Source organism: Rhagoletis pomonella, unplaced genomic scaffold (genome assembly GCF_013731165.1).
Source record: "Rhagoletis pomonella isolate Grant_MI unplaced genomic scaffold, Rhpom_1.0 Rhpom_scaffold_00001, whole genome shotgun sequence".
NCBI lineage: Eukaryota > Metazoa > Arthropoda > Insecta > Diptera > Tephritidae > Rhagoletis > Rhagoletis pomonella.
Genome location: NW_023458555.1, coordinates 32,277,443 through 32,295,190, shown reverse-complemented (window position 1 = coordinate 32,295,190; position 17,748 = coordinate 32,277,443). Strand labels below are relative to the sequence as shown.

Here is a 17,748-nt window from a genome sequence, read left to right as displayed (position 1 = left end):
GAACATAGCCCCCATACCTTAAGGTAAGACGTATTCTACGTCAAAAATGGTGGATCCAAGATGGCTGCCATAAACTAAAGGAAGTTAATAGAATTTCATAAAACTTGGTATGAAAAGGTTTTTGAGGTCGCCAATTACGAATCTAAAACCATATTTAAGAAATTCAAAATGGCGGATCCAATATGGTGGACATAAAATATCAGAAGTTAGTAAATTTTTATAAAACTTGGTATGGAAGGGTTTTCGGAATCACTGACTACGAATATACATAAAGTAAATTTTCAAAAATTCTAAGGGATGAACCCAATATGGTGGCTGTGAAAATATAAGAATTTAATAGATATTCATAAAACTTGGTGTTGAATTTTTTTTGTTTTAATTCGTGGGCGAATGCAATTATTCAATATTTAAACACTCAGGATGTGCTACGAGAAGTTTGGTAATCTGAATTAACCCAATTTTTAATTTTTTTTTTTCTAGCAAGAAAGCTTCTTTTTGTCTTAAAATCAAAATGTGCAAAGATGCTCATATCGGAATTAAAGTACACTTTTTGAGTAATAATTTGATCTATTATTTAACAAAAAAGTTGATATAGGAAGGCAGGAGAACGTTTAATTTGAATTTCGTCATGTATGAAATTTTATTAAAAAATACGCCCCTTATTAGGTGTAAATTAGTCTATATTCACAAGGAAATAAGAACAAATGATGAAAACAGTTTTACCTCAGATGTGAAAGAAAAAAATCGCAGACAATACCATTTAAGGAAATCATATAAAAGAAAAACATATTGAATTTGCAAAGAAACCTTGAAATTTTTGAACTACTATTTATAATATTTAAGAAGCTCCAGAATAATGAACCACATTCAAAAAAAAGTTCAAATAAAATGCATTTTCTGCCAATATCTTGAGCTCCTGGCCCACTATGCGGCGGTGCAATAACAATAAAAGGTAAGTAAACAGGCAGCAACAGCAACAGTAACAAAGCAAAACAAATTAAACAGTAGCAGCCAAACAAGCCAGCAACAATTGCCAGCTGTAGCGAAGTACAAGTAGCAAAAGCATTTAACATTCAAAATAAATTAGCGAAGTGATGTTGATGTAAACGGTAAATATAGTGGCAAATTTCGCACAGAGTCAATAGTTTTTACGAATGAGTGGGGTAACATGACAACATACATACATATGTATTTATGTATGTCTGCACATTGGCATGTAAAAATGTACCTATTGTAAAGTGTAAATAAATATCTCTACAACAGCGGCTAACATTTGTTCTTGCAAGACATTGTGGCGTCTAGCCGTAGACAACTGGTAGCCAACGCGCCGCTTAAAAGGCCAGCAACAGTAATCCAAGCGTGCTGTAATAACGCAGTGCCAGCCAGCTATTTGTGTTGGCAAAACCAAATTCACTTGTCTTAACAAAAGCAGTGGTTCGAGCATTGGCCACACACATAGCCGCTTATTTAGCTGAATAGTTTTCTTTTTTTGTTTTTTATCTATTGGCTAATATTAATCGCCTGTCGTTGCGATGTCTAGCAGGTGCAGTAATTATTGGAAGCCAAATCACGTGACTATAATAGGCGAATTTTCTTCGTGGATGTCGTTAATTAGTAAAATTCACTGTATCGTCTGCTGATTACTATTGTCTTTGATTAAAAAAAAAAAAAAAAAAAAATATTTTCCATCTCTCGACTCAAGCAATTTTAATAATGGGGCGTATTCTTGATTTCGTATCATTTTCTATACAAAAATTTCAAATTTTCGATTCGTATGAAAACAAGAATACGTCTCAATATATTTTTTTTGTAAATTTTTATTTATAACAGCAATTTAGTAATTGAAATTTTTTTCTACAAAAATAAAGAATTGTTTGTGGCTAGATTTATTGTATCGTTCAGTTCATCTCCACTAATGTTGGTCTCTTTAGAATAAAGATAGATTGCTTTCTCATTCTAGGAAATTCGGTTTTTGAAAAACACATAAAAAAAATCGCGATGTCTGTTTGCTAAGAATATTTTCATTAAATTTTCGGTGTGTGCCGGTACCTGATTGTTAGCCTTTTATAAGACCAAGACCTGCGTTTTGTTTTAAATTTTAATCCAACTAATATTTTAAATGTGAAAGTATGTGAGGGCGTGAGTGAGTGTGTGAGTATGTTTGTTACTCTTTTAGTCTAAAACACAACAATACAACAATATGGATGGAAAATATTTTTTTCGTAGAGTGTTGCCACCTGTTCAAGTAGTCAAAATCACTTTAATATACAACTTATATCAAATACATATTTTATTGTGTTATCAAACAAAAGAAGTTACAGAAAGCTCCGAAATTACTTTTGAAGAGGATTGCCACCTTTTTGGAAATTTAAAATAAATTTAATCAATAATTTTAATGAAGTGTCTTTATACGGCCATCAATTGAAAAAGTTATATTTCGAAAATAATTTGTTGACATAAAACATAAAAAAGAGGAAGTTTTTTGTATTTTTACACTCAAAGATTCAGGCCGTTAAGTGAATTTTTTTTGCACAGATGATTCTTTGACAGAATATCTCAACATCTAATTAAATTTTAAAATGTGCAGCAATCACGAAAAGTTTATAACATGATCAAAAACAATAACTGGCACAAAGATTTCAAAGATAGAGTGATCTTACTTTAGTTAACAAAACCCACTTATGACCTTTGAAGGAATGTAATTCAAATAAAGACAAAATATATAACTTCTGCTGCTGCTTTCGATTATTTATTTAATAAAGGCATGGCGAAAATTTTAACATAAAAAAAATTTTTGGAGTCGCTACCGGGTGCAAAAAATTATTTTTTTTTTTTCAAAAATTTCAAAAATTCGACATAATTTCGACTTCGATAAAGCTATAAATCAGCGAGTTTATGAAGTAAGATAAATTAATTTCTAAAATTTTTAAAATTTATCAGATTTAATTTTTTTGAAAAGATAATTTTTTTTTTAACCCTGAAATTCTCGTCGTTGAATTTATTTTTAAGTTTAACAAAAAATAAAGGGATACCCCATAGAAAATTTAAATGCTAATTTTTCTAAGGAACACCCTAATATACATAAGTATGTATATTTTTGTAATACGCCTACAAAAACCACGTTTTTCGTAATTCGTTCGTGACCTGGTTTTTACAAACCCACGCACAGTGGTCAATAAATGTAATTTAATGTTCATAATTCACTGGAGCCTTCATTTCTCAACTTTGATTAATTTTTGTTTTAAATAAAAGCTGATAAAATTTGCAAACACTAGTTAAGCCCGATTTTTGATTTTTATTTGTTTATATACAAAATTTTAGTGCAAAGTGCAGAAAAAGTGGCAACTTTGAAGAAGATCGATTCTCCTGTTCCAGTTAATATATTTAACACAATAAAAAACTAGCTAAAAACAATTGTAGGGTTCTTCCAAATGAAAAAAAAATTTGAAAAAATAATATGAAACGTAATAATAAAATTTTCACCAAAAGTACTTTTTTTGTGTTTGCTTTTTATAAAAAATTTAGGTGTGCAGTTTTATAGATCAGTAAGAGTTCGTGTTGGTTTTTAATAATATAACAAACGCTTTGATTTCCCATTTAGCATGCAGATGTGCTCGAAATGTTAACGAAAAAATAATTAAAATTTAACGCAAACTTTTAGCTACTTGAAACTTGTACTTTATGATACTAAATCTAATGATCTATAAAACTGCATACCCAACATTTTTATAAAAACCAAAAAAAAAAATACTTTTGTTGAAATTTCTTTTATATCATTTAAAATATTATTTTTTTCATTTGGGAGAACCCTACAATTGTTTTCAACTACTTTTTATTATGTTAATATTATTCACTACTGTGCAACGTACCTACATACATACATATGTATGCACTATGTGTGTACTGCCTCCAGTTAAAAGTTATATGCAAATATTTATCAAAACCCACATTTTAAGGTCACAAAAGCCGGCATAAAAGTGACAAAGTGCAATATGTAAAATATGTGAGCCAAAACAGTTGCTGCTTGCTGCCGCTGTGGAGGCGATAAAAGCCGATAGCCTAAGTGGCAAGGTGTCTGACACTACTGCAACTAACTACAATGGGAGGTAAGCAAAATTTACCAAATGTGGCAAGAATGAACGAAAGCGGAATGTGTGTCCCTTATTGTAGCAGAAAATGGTGAAGTGAATACTTACACCTACATACATACACATGCCTACAACCATATGTAATACCAAAGCCCTGCTGTGCCAATGACAAAGGCTTTGATTTTCATTTATTTTTTCTTTATTGGTGAGATGATTTTCGTTTGGAAAGAAGTGCCAAACTTGGTAATAAACAAATTTGTTTTAACCAGCCAACTAACTCGTATAATCGTGTCACGAAGCAACTGCGGAGAGCAACTATTACGCTTAAAAGCGAGTAGCCTAAAATGCACAGTGGCAAAGTGCAACTTACTGTAGGCGCGATCAAACGGGAAAGGTGAAAAAAGAGCATGAATGTTTGCATAAATAATTTGCGCTTTTTAGCAAGGCAGCGCATTAGAATTTTATGCCTTCACCAGAATATTTGCTACCAAAACATTTTCGAGTTCCCAAAAATACATGTAGACACACGCTCGAGTTCGCCTGCCGGCCGCCGCTGGTCTACTGTGCTACGCGCTTCATTACTGGCGCACGTCTGCCGTTTGTGGCAGGCATTTCCCCAAATATGGAAAGTGAAAATCATGATTTGCAAATAAGAACCACAATAGCAAAACGACCAGCCACGACCGCAGCTACGAATGATTGGAGTCTTTGTTGCACAAATTGGAAACTGCCTCCCAATCAGGTATTGTCAAAGTGGCGGCCGGGGCAAGTGTGGCACAAAACACTAAATGCTGCCTAATTGAATTTCAATTTCGATGCCTGTGGATGGATGCTACAAAATGAAAAGCAAATACGTTAATGCTGATGGGTAGACAGACAGGTGGACAAACCAAATGCTGAGTAGTTTGCCTACCATTTAGCAAGCAAGTCGCATACGATATATGTATGTTTGTTGGTGCGTGTGTGTATGTACGATATGAGCAAATCTTCAGTGAAGACACATCATTTTAAAAGATTTACGCGTATGTACTTAGTATGAGAAATCGTATCTTTTACGTTTTTAATGCACATACGTATATACACGAACATCTGTTGTACAGTGAAACTTTCTAAAGAATTTTGATTGAAACTGTGCAGGAAATTGCTGATACCTAAAACTGTTCATCAACATTTTTATTGGGAGAAAATTTAGCACATATGTACCTACTTATGAATTAAAATTGGGTTTATCGAAAGTCTATTTTATAAAATAAGATTCTTTTAATTAATAAATCATTGCTATACCCGAACGCACTTATGCACAAAGGTATGTATCGTCCGAAAAAAGTCTAAATTTTTGGTACATATTAGAAAATCCAATAGCACCTGGTAGAATATATTGGGCTACGAAATTGCATAATAATTTTTTTCTAAAATTTCATATTTTGGTGAAGTACTGGAAACTTCTCATAAATAATAGAAAGAAAAAATGGTGACAAGATTTACTGCCGTTTCTGAAGTATCTTTTAAAAGTTTTCTACCCTTTAAACACATTTTTTTAAACAAAATTTGAACAAAATTGAAAAATAAAACGGCCCTGGTATATTTTGCTATTATTTATTTAATGTTTAAAATTTTTTATAAAAGTTTAACTTACAAAACTGCATAACCAGAATTTTTCTAAAAAGTTGTAGGCAAACTTCATAACAAATTTTTAAAATTTAAATTTTTTTTTCAATTCTGTACAAAGTTTAAAATGTTGATTTATATGATGTTTATCTACATAAAATTGGCGACAAATGACAGTGTACACCTTGTTCTAATAAAATTATTTTCATGAAAGCTGCGTAAATTTTTTTTAATTATTTATGAAATATATATAAACTTTATATAAAGTGTGAAACTTTGATTTATATGGTTTATGTTATTGAATGAACTATATTTTCATAAATAATTAATGCAAACAATTTTTTATTAAAATAATTGAAGATATTATATTAGAACAAGGTGTATATGTACTTTCATTTGTCGCCTAACATTAATTTTGTCACCGCTCATTTGCCGATTATACCGAACCAAAACCAAGAACACCCCTGGAAAAGTATTTTTCTGTAGATGAGAAGAGTTTTTATGGTCTAAAAGTTCTATAGTTGTTGTTCCAATCTGTTCAATGCGAAATAAATTCAGTCATAAAAATTTAGTTATCGAAAGTTATTAAATTACCGAAATTTATCGAATCTTCGGAGATTACAGTTATCGAAATTTATCGAGTTATCCATATTTATTGAGTTAAGGCATGTTAAGAATTATTGAAATTGATCAGTGTTAATTGAATTATCGAAATTTATAGACACAGAAACGTAGTTGCCGAGATTTACAGATACTTATGGAGCTATAACGATTTATGGAATTATCGAAATTTGTCAAGTTAATCAAATTGATCAAGTTATCGATATTAATTGAATTATCATTATTAACAGAGTTAAAGAAACTTATCGTGTTATCGTAATAGAGTTCTTTCAACTTATAAAGTTATCGATATTTATTGATTTACTGAAATTTGTCGATTTAACGAATAGAAAATTTTGTAACTTTTAAAATATATAAAGCTATCGTAATTTTAAGGAAATATAAGTTTATTGAGTTATCACTGCTTATCGAGTTTTATCGTGTTACCAGAGTGTAATGAGCTATCAAAAATTGTAGGTAGCTTTTGAAAAAAGGAGCTATCAAAATTAACTAAGTTATCGAAATTTATATAGGTACCTATCTAAAATTTATCGAGTTATCGATTTATATATTTTTTTAGTTGTCGAAATTTATGGAGCACTCGTAATGTACAGCTATCGAAATTTATCGAAATTAGTCGAGTTATCGATTTTGGTGGAGTTATCAGATTTTTGTGTTATTAAATTCTTTAAATTATCGATATGTACCAAATTATCGAAATTTATCAACAAACTGGAATGTATCGGATTAATTCTAATTTCAAAGGCCCTGAAAGGTATAAAAAATTTTCGTCAACTTTTAGTTCCAAGGCAGCAGATTTTCCGCTAAGAAATGTTGTACCATATAAGGTAAACGACGAGTTTAGTAAGAAAACCTCTCCAAGGATCTTAGAAAATTATACAAAACGGGCAAATTTCGACAGTTACTGGCAGCCCTAGCAAAATTATTAAACTACATATAAATAAATACTCTGTTGATTTTTTTTAACTCAAAGCCGGATTGAAATAAAACAATCTGTTTTTGCTGTTTTTAAATAAATAAAAAAAATGTCCAAAGCTTGTCAAATATTTTTTCTTTCTATAAATTTGTCCACCAAAATATGTATGTGAAATAGGTCTGTTTTTTTTTTATGCCGCAGCTTACCATTAAGAAGATAATGCTTTTGGCTACTGTGTGACTGTCGGTAAAATCTTAATAATTACTTGAACACAAAATTTATAAATTTAAGTTTATTTCTAAATTGTAATTTGCGCTTCAGAAGTCGGAGCCGTACTAAAATTAATACATATATATTCATTGTCAACTTAACACAACATTCCCCCACTTGTAAATGACTTATTTTCCTAGATCGTTTTCAAAAAGTATCTCTCCATCAAAGCGCAGAAAACATAATACCACACAAACCGAATAAGCGAAAACAACCGGATTGCATCTGCAACACTTATGGCCGCACCAAATTTGCACTCGGCCACAGCAGGTAATCACCAACATTGTTGCAAGTTTGGTTCTTGTACGTACGTACAAACGCAAACGTGCGCGCTTAATCGCATCAACGCAATAGTCACCGCAAGTGGCAACGACAACATCAGCAAACACACAAACCCAACAAACATGTCCAAAAAAGAAAACACACATATCTTCACCCGACATAACGGTAAAGTCAATGCAGCTAATCAGTCGTCAACAAATAGGAAAATAGCGAGTCATTCACAAGCAAAAAAAATCCAAATCGGCAACAAATCAGCAGCTAATCAGTGCAAACACCACAAACGGCGGCTAAGAGTCATATAGACAGCCCGTAATCCATTGCAAGCCGGCCGGTGGGCGAATCGCCTGCCAACAACACCAACAACAGCGGCAGTGAGGGCGGCAAAGCAGACACAGGAAAATATGGAGAACAAATCGTTTAAAATGAAGTGATTAAAACGCTGAGAATGGGCATTTCAAAATACTTCGAATAGCTCTGCGTGCCGCTGCCACTGCTGCTGTTTTTGCATTTGTTGTAGGTTAAGCAATGGGACTGGCAAGAGAAGGCGAGAAGTAGAAGCAGAAGATTAAATAGCAGCAAGCATTGCAAGACGTAGGAATTTTCTCTCATTTAGTAGAAATTGTTGTTGTTGTTGCTGCTGGTTATTGCGCAGTACTAGCTGCCGCTGCTATATTCTATTTTTCCTTCTTCTTAACTCGGCGGCTTTTCTAGTCACGGCTGGGCGGCGTGCGCGGAGGCGGTGCGGTGCGGTGACGCGGCGCGGCATGCTACTACGCACTGCACGTATTTATTGCACATTTAATTGTTTGCCTTTTGGCATTACACGCGTTTCTATAATTGCTGCCACTCAAGCCACTACCAGCCGCTGCCAACAAGCTGCCACACCATGCGTTTTGTATATATGTAAGCGCTTTTCGCGGTTACGTCTACTGCTGCGCTTGCGCCCGCATCACTTTTAGTGGCTGCTTCGTAATTTTGTAATGAAAATTACTATATCGTTTTCATATATGCGAAATAATTGATTGCGATAAAATTTTTTTCTCTCCAAATTTTTTTCGCTTGCAATTTTTTTACATTGCATGCGTTTATATGCACGCGTGTGTGTGCTTTTATGAGTGTTGTTGCGACATTGCGCCACCACCGCGGAATGTAGAGCGCATTCGCTATGAATTGGGCAGCTAGTCGTCACTCATCGTGGCTTTTGGTAGTTTATATATGTGTGTGTGTGCGTGTGTGTGTGTAAGTATGCGCGCGACGGCAATAACGCCTGGTTGTTAGTTGTGGCGTGGCCGCGAGCCATTAATCGATTAATGCTTAAGCGCAGACATACTGCGTACATTATTTAATTTGCGGAAAAATGCGCGGAATAGATTATGCATAGAAAACTTTTACAATAATTTAGAAAATTGTACGCCTTTTCGGCGTTTAGCTGTATAATTTGTGAAAATAATTCAATTTTTACTTAGTGACGGGGAGTTTTCTAATCACCAAAAATTTTGCTTGCAGGTGCATTAAGTGTTATTTAGAGGAAAGTAGAATCCAATGAAATCATTCTTAGATCCAAAATAAATAAAAAATATTCAAATGGTTGTGCAGCATAGCCATTATATAGCAGAGTCTAGCGCTAGCCGTTTGAATATTGTGAAAGCTCTATTTCAGATAACATTTTCAAGCATGGGAGGCCGTATCTCGGCAATCCTTTGCATAAATCCGACTTCCAGGGCGTTCAAGGTTTTCATTTCAATCGAATAACTCAAAAAATTTAAGAGAGCCACTGAAGCTAGCGACACGTTTTATTGAACTGACGCTATTTTTGGAGAAATTCAAGAATGTGAATTCAGTAAAATCGTAAAAATTTCTCCAGTTTAGAAGGAATCTAGGACACTCTGTAAAATAACGGTCACCAATAACGGTTCCTTATGTTTTTACTAAGAAACCAACTTGCAAAATTATCCATCTATAGGAGCTTCCTGATTACGAATCTGAAGATAGGCTTGGAAAATTCAAAATGGCGGATAATTAAAAAAAAAATTATTACAGTTTTATGAAACTGACCACAGTATAGGGTGTTTTTAAAAATGTATAAAATATTTATGAATCTGACTATACGGGTGTTTTCGGGTCGCTAAGTACTAAGTTAGTTTTGTAAAATCTAAAATTGTGGATACTATATCCGACGAATCTGAAAATGAAGAGGAATCAGAAAACTAACTTCTCGATGTGGAGCTTACAGACAAAGAAGAGATATGAGATGTTTAAAAACTTTACAAAAGAAATATTTAAATTAAAAAAAAGGTAAAATTAAAGGAGTAAATAGGGGTCCAAATATATACTTATAACTATGCTGACCATATTTATGGGTGGCTAATACGGGTCAAAAAAGATTTTGCAAATTTTTTTCACAACAGCTTACAGATCTTAAATCCTTCTTCAATGATCCTAGATGTATTAGCCCTGAAACAGTATCCTTATAGTAACATCACAAGTTTGTAGGATACATTTCTCTAAATTTTTATCCCGTAATATATGTTAAAAAATTTGTTAAATTTTTGTATAGTAAAGTGCAATTTTGAAGTCGCTAAGGCTTATTAAGCCTTAAGGATTATTTAGTACTTAGAAGGTGGGTCGCCAAAAATTTTAAGAGGATTTTAATTTTCATATAACTTCCTGTCAGCTTAGGAGTTAGTTTAAGATTGAAATCGTCTGAATTTGACAAACTGTAATTTTTTTGATGAAAAATAAATTATACAAAATTTATCACTACCTTCACAGTTCAAATAATATTATATTTTAAACAAAGAGGTGGAATATGATTTTCAAATAATTTCAAAGTTGCCCTTATTTATGTATAATAAGATAGTCCAGTCAATCCAACCAATTTCCTAACTTTATTTCGGGTTATTTTGCGCCAATTCGAAAATAAATTTCGTCAATGGCATACAAAATTGTCAGCAATTAGAGCACCAAATGCGACATTTCCCACACAAATCACGCGGCAGCATTGGCAGCTTTGTCAAGTTTTCCAAATGAGCGAAAGTGTTGCAAATCAAATGCCAACCCGCCCACAATGAAATGTGACAGGCGGCGACATGTAAAAAAGCAAGCACACACACTCGCCTACAAATACATGCAAACAGCGTACGTGCAAGTTGCGCCAATACAAAAAAAAAGAAAACGTAAGAATAAATTGCAGATAAAAATGTGTTTGCTAGACAAAAAAGTGCAACAGCTGGCAACCAATGAGGCGATAACCGCAACAAATCAGTATGCAACAAAGCAAAGCGAGCAGTGACATTTACAAGAAAAAAAGTGTGCTTAAATGTTTGTGCATACTTACCAGCTGTATACATATGTATGTATGTATGTATGTATGCCTGTATTGTGTATGTGTATTGCATGCAAAATATGTGACAAACATCGAAAGAGCAAAACGTGCGGCTGCTAGCTAGTGAGAAGCAGTAAAGTAAAAAGAAAAGAGTATCGATTGAAAAAGTGGCCTGCCTTTTGCTATGCAACAAACTTTTTTTTTTTTTTTTTTTTTTTTGAGTTCAAAAAGGTGCCTACCGCTGGCGTGGCATCGAACGCGATCTGTTGTCAGCCAAATTGGTGATTTTTGCTACGTAAATTTTATAACAAACTGTCAACTGTCAGCAGCAGCGGCAGCCACGGCAAAAAAAAAAAAAAAAAAAAAAACAAAAATCGAATTTACTATTCGGTCTGCTAGTTTTTCTTCAACTGGCTTCATGAAATTGCTCTATTATTAGTTAGTTTTGTGTTGAGTGAGCGTGCCACACGAGTGTAACACATGTGCATTGCACTGCTATGGGGTGGACTTGTAGGCAAGGCGGCAATTTTTTTTTTTTTGATGGTTGAACGTCTATAAGCGATTTGTATTTTGCTTTGCTTTGCTGCCTTTGCTCGCATTTGTGCGCCCCTTTTTTGGGGCAGCGCAACGTCATTATTTGTGGCAAGCACATAATTAAAATTGACTTAAGTGTCGCCGCATGCTGTGTGCTTTTTCGGATTGCTGTTTTGTCTGCTAATTTTTTTGTTGAAGTTTTTTTCATTTGTTTTTTTTTTTTGTTTGGGTTCGAGTTTTGCCATTGCTCAGTGCAAGTGTGGCAAATGTCGTCACAGTCGTTATAGTTTTGGGTAAAAAACGCGAGCAAAATATATTGTGCAAAAAAACGCATAAGTAAAAGTACACCAGTGTGTAGAAGAGGAAATAACTAGATGTCCAAAGAAATAGGTCAAGCAAAAGTCAAAATTTCTTGCCGTTTGATTTTAACTTTTTGTGACACTTGTTAGTCATTAAGCAAGAAGTTTTTTATAGACTTTTTTCTACAACTTTATATCCTATTAATTATTGTCATCTATTCCTAGAACGTCATCATTAATGCCAACTGCCAATTGTTTAGTTATTTTATTATTTATTTTCAAGTAAATTTCCTTCACTGCTTTTTATCCAACGCCTTGCCTTATATTAACAAACTGTTCACCTTATTTACTGTCATTTGTTTGCCGCAACTTTTAATTGCCACTGACAGTGCCACAACATGCACGCGTACACGTCACTCCCCTGATAATTCACTTCAATCTCCGTTGGTTTGTTTTCCACTGGAAGTTACGTATACGCCCTGTCTGACGTGTACTAACGAAACGGCACAGATTGTTAAAAAATCGAAATAAATATTGAAGTGTTGTTAAAATAAGTTAAGACAATTAGCCTAAGATTCACGCTCCTTTTGGTTGCTACTACGGTTTTTTTTTTGGGTTTTCATGTTTTCGATTAAAAATTATTGTTAAATTAGGGCTTTTATTTTTCCGGTAAAATTTAATCGATAATTTGTAATTTTTCTTTTTTTCTATCAAAAACAATTGATAGTTTGGATTTTAATTATAATTTTTAAACGTAATGATGGAGACTGAGCTTTTATAACCGATTTAAGTATTTTAGGATCGAAACATTGAAATTTGAAATAACTAAAAAAAAAATTTGAGCGAGAAACCAAAAACCCAGCTATAACGACTATTATTGACCAAAAAAAAAAAATAAAAATTATAAAATAATGACAAAATTTTATCGGAAAAATATAAAAACAATTTTAGCGCTTAAATTATGACGTGTCTAATAACCGTTACGTAATAGCGCGCACTGTGGTGTAGTGGTAAGCGGTGAAGTGTACATACATATGTACATATGTTTTTAGCAGTGTACGAAAATAAACTATATTGTACGTTACTATTTCGTTTCGTTTATTACTTCAACAGTTCGGTACAATACGAAAACAAAACGGCTGAGTTCATTTTGGCGATAATACACTACAGTATTTTAGTAGTTACAGATGAAACAACAAACGAAATGAATCGTGCAGAAAAAATATATGTAATTATGTACATATATGCAATAACTAAATACAAAACGAATGGCTTCAATGAATAAAAGAAATCAAAATGTTTTTTAATTGAATTGGATATGAAAATTTAGAGAAAAAATTATTTTTCACGTAATTGAAACGTTTGCATACATATATAAATGGTACAATTGTCACAAACGAAAAGCAACGTTTCTCGTAGGGGAAAATGACAGTGAATCTTACAATTTTTTTCTGACTATGTACAAATCTGTACAAAACCACAAATGATATGATGATCGATGAGCAAATGGGAATTGTTTTGTACAGTTTATTTTCGTACCCTGGATTTTAGGGAATGAACTGTACTTTAATTGAATATTCTTAGAAATAATTAAAAAAAAAAACAGAAGTGGCAAGCAATATCATTTTGAATTTGGTTAAAAAATTTATGACTACTACTGTAGTTGCTTGGGTTTTGAGTAACGAGCCAACCAAAGAAGCAATGCTATTTAAAATCGAACAAGCTATTTAACCCTAGAACACTAACGTTCGCCTGTGAAAGTAAGCGTTCACGCCAACTCAGTTTAGCGTTGTACGAGGTTGTTAGCAGACGCACATTGTACAGTGAACTGGCGCGGCTGAGTTCCACGCCCTCTTGATGCCTGAAAGGCGAACGTTAGTAGCAAAGGTAATTTTGTTTGCTGTACTTATTTCAGTTTTTAACATATTTGTTGACTATTTTCTGTTTTGAACATAGTTTTTTTTTTTTTACTTTTCGAGAGAGGTACCTGTGAAGGACAAGTTCTAAAATGGTTGGAAGAAATATCGTTGAATAGAAGCGATAGTGGGGACAATTTGGAAGAAGCCTTCAGTGAATGGGCGTTATGAATGAATAAACGAAGCAGTTGCTTTTTTTTTGAGATTTCAAACCTTTTGCTAGATTTAAATATTCAAATAAATTTACGTAAAAGCCCTGACATTTTAAGAAAAATCAACTGCTTGGTTTTTTCATAAGGCTCAACGTGATACAAAAAAGTCGATTTCATTTTTAGGTACAAGTCACAATAGAACAGATAAACAATGAATTCTTTTTAATTGTGAAAGTAAATGCGAATACCTTTAAAATAATTTATAGAATATTTGAGTTCGGTCGTTTTAAAATATTTTATTTTTTACAACTACCCCTCTCAAAAAGATGATAAAATATGTGTTAAATTTCAACACGAATTATTTTTATTAATACTAAAAATATTAAATTATTTTATGTTTTTACTTTAGAAACATATGAAATATGTTGAAGTCCATTCTTTAAATAAATTTAAGGTTTTAAAAAGACAAAATTTGTACTTTTTTCAACGTGGCCTCACAAGGAATAAAACATAAGATTAGTATTTTAGGGTTAAGAAGTTAACTGAAAAGCAATGCTGTGAGTACCTCTGTAATTGGTTAAATTTTTTTATTTAGATTTTAGCTATACGGAACAAATAAAGTACATATCGAATTTGTATTTCGTTGTTAAATTTAGTAAAATCACCAAATCGGTCCAATTACAAGGAATCCTTATAAAGAGATCTTTATATATACTTACCACTTGATCAACAACCACGAATATCTCTGAAAGTATAAGAACAGAAAGTACGTAATTAATACAAAATCAAAAAGTATTATAAAAATATAAAAAATAGAATAGTTTCCTAATAATTGTGAGTAAGTGTAATGGAATGTATAGTGCAATAGAAATATATGTCTTTGCTATGTTTCATGTACACTCCATAAATTTTTATTTCTTATGGGGTTTCGGTTTTTACCAAAAAATATTATTGTCAAAACAAACGTAGGATAGGTTTATAAAATAAAAGGCGTTGCAACTAAAATAGCTCGGCGTCCAACTTTCTTCTTAAGTTGCTAAAGAAAATTTTGGAAAAGCATGTAAAAGTCCCCTATATATATTTTTTCTGTTTTAATAAAGATGCATGCTCTCTATTGCTTAAGATCGAGACTATTCTAGAGGTTTCACCGAAAAATGGGGTTTCCCGAATTCACTGCCGTTATCCAGTCGCATAATAACTTACATACAGAGAGGCACAGTCGGGCAGAGAGGCAGAGACCGGTAGAGAGGGACAGTCCAGCAAAAAAAAAAAATGGAAAATATTAAGTTGTGTAGTCCAGCTCAAGTAAAATGCGCCAAATTTTCCAGCGTCCTCCTTTGAGTGGACTTTTTTATGGCGCTTACACTTTTGCTAAGTGTTTGGCCGAGCTTATCCTTCAATTTGTGGTCTGCATCTATATATTATAACACACATAGAGGAACCCACAGTTTTAGTCGCTTCCGAACTGCAAATGCATTTTATGAGAAGTTTTTTCATGACAGAAATACACTCGGAAGTTTGCCTAGGGCCGGCAGCTGCAAGGAGAAGCTTTTTCTAATTTAGACATCTGGGATGGCACCAGGGATGTAAGCCAGGTCCTGCGAAGCAATAGTACGCACCTTTGTGTGCGTTACTGTATTGGATGCAGATGACGAGTGTGCAGTCTGGAGAATATATAAACTGTCGAGCTATGGCAAATTAAAACACCATTGTATGTAGAAATCTATTCATTATCCTCACTAAATATATCGAAATATGAGAAAGTTTTTTTCGCTGGCAAGAAATACAATACTACAAAGCATATTAACTACACCCATTGATTTATATACCACACACCAGTTAGTTGGTATGTAACTCTATAATTATTGAAATTAAGCTCCTGCATACGTCACTTTAACTAGTATTTACATAGTCTTGCATTGCCACCGAATTTTGCTGCGGGAAATAGTTCAAACAGAAAATATTCTTGTAAATGCCAGGTACTCGTTAACAACGGTGTTATTTATTACAGCGGTGCACAGTATCTACTAGGTATGTATATAAACATTTTCGCCGAAGCATGTTGGAGATCAACGCGTGTTAAAAAGAGCCTTGTAAATTCGCAAGGAAACCAGAGCAGCAACGAGTGCAACATCTATAAAAATAACAACAAAATAAATTTAAGCCGAGTAAAGCGTTTGATTTTTTATTTTATTACCGTTAGAATTATTATTGCTCGCGTTTGCCGAACATATGTAATGTTGCTGCACAATTTTTGCTTAGTCGTTTTTTGTTTTTGTTTTGGTTTGAAATTTGCCCCTTTGGCTATACGCGCAAACGTGGACGCGCGCGCGTATTACAACAATTGTAATTGCTGTCACTACAACAAGAGCAATCAATAGAAAATGTATAACAAGCTCAGTAGCGATAACCGCAGCAAGAGTGGTACAAAAGCAACAAACGCTTACAAAATGCTGTAATTTTACTTCAGCAAAGTGCCATATTTCATGTCTGATTAGCTGTAATGACAGTTTCTAGCCGCTGGTGTCTTCGTCAACGTTTGCTGTTTTAACTGCGTGGCATGCGCCAAATAATAGTGGGCTGGCAGGAAACTGGTTCAGAGTAGATATGTACATAAATAGTTGGGTTGCTGCAACGATGGCCAACGTTTAATCAACTCTTCTTTTTATTTAAAAAAATAAAAATAAAATAAAACATTCATGACTGACTGAAAGTGTCAGCGGTACGTTGAAGGTAAGAGAAAATTTAGAGCGAAAATTTGCCTTTGCATTTTTGGTAATAAAATAATTGAATTCAACTATGGATATGTCACAGAAGGCGATATACCAACCTTAAGATTTTTGTAGCTCAAAAAGGTTTACGCTGTAGACAAAAGCTGAAGAAAACTATAGGTATACCATTCCATAAGTCCATATCAGCTATGGTCCTTAAGAAAACCCCCAAAGAACAGGAAATCTTAGAATACTCTAGAAAAAGCTCAGGAAAATAGTCAATGTTACTTGTCCAAAGCAATTCAAAAACACAACGAAGCAGAACAAAGATAAGCCTAGACTGCATTCTGCCAATTCCAATGCTTATCTGTAGAAAACTGTACAGATTACGGGAAACTCATGGAATTTTTTTCCAAGCATAGACCAATCCAAGCCTCATTATAGGAAAGAGTGGTTTTCGTTCAACTAACGAATCAATAGAAGCCCGAATTAATATTAAGTTATCAGAGGCCAAAGATATGGAACCGAACTGGCCTGTTTCAAAACTCAAAAGGTTTAGAGGATTCAAACGCCGACAAGGTAAGAATAAGATCCGCAGTAGAAATTTTTCTCCATACATTAGCCCAAGCATGGAAAAAGTTCCATGAAGCATCTGACCCCATGTGCAGTTAGATTGAACGGATGTTAAAACAAAGAATCAAAAAATTATAATCCAGTAACACTAAGCTCAACGGCAGAGTCGTTAGATATAGTAACGAGAGCCAATGAATTGGTTAGGGCTGAAGAACCTCTTGAAAAATACGAAGTCGAGACACGATACTGTCCACTGGAAAGACACTTTATATTAAAAGATTAGCAAGTGCATCAAAATAGCCATTATTGAGTCCAGGCCCACTGCTACCAACTATCCAAAATAAATTAATAAATTTCAGCTCTTCCGTGTGTTTCGATGGATGTTTTTTTAGAAAACTCAAACTTCAATGCTGTAATGTCGGTTTTATTTAAAATTTGCTTTTTATTTTTTTG

At 33.4% G+C, this 17,748-nt stretch overlaps 1 long non-coding RNA gene across 1 annotated transcript in view; it reads right to left on the bottom strand.

The window, feature by feature from the left end:
* LOC118751093 overlaps positions 1-17,748 on the bottom strand; it is a 188,038-nt gene that overhangs the window by 123,873 nt on the left and 46,417 nt on the right. Inside the window, exon 2 of the long non-coding RNA XR_004994479.1 lies at positions 14,731-14,756. This is a non-coding gene — a long non-coding RNA (uncharacterized LOC118751093). The remainder of the gene's footprint in view (positions 1-14,730; positions 14,757-17,748) is intronic.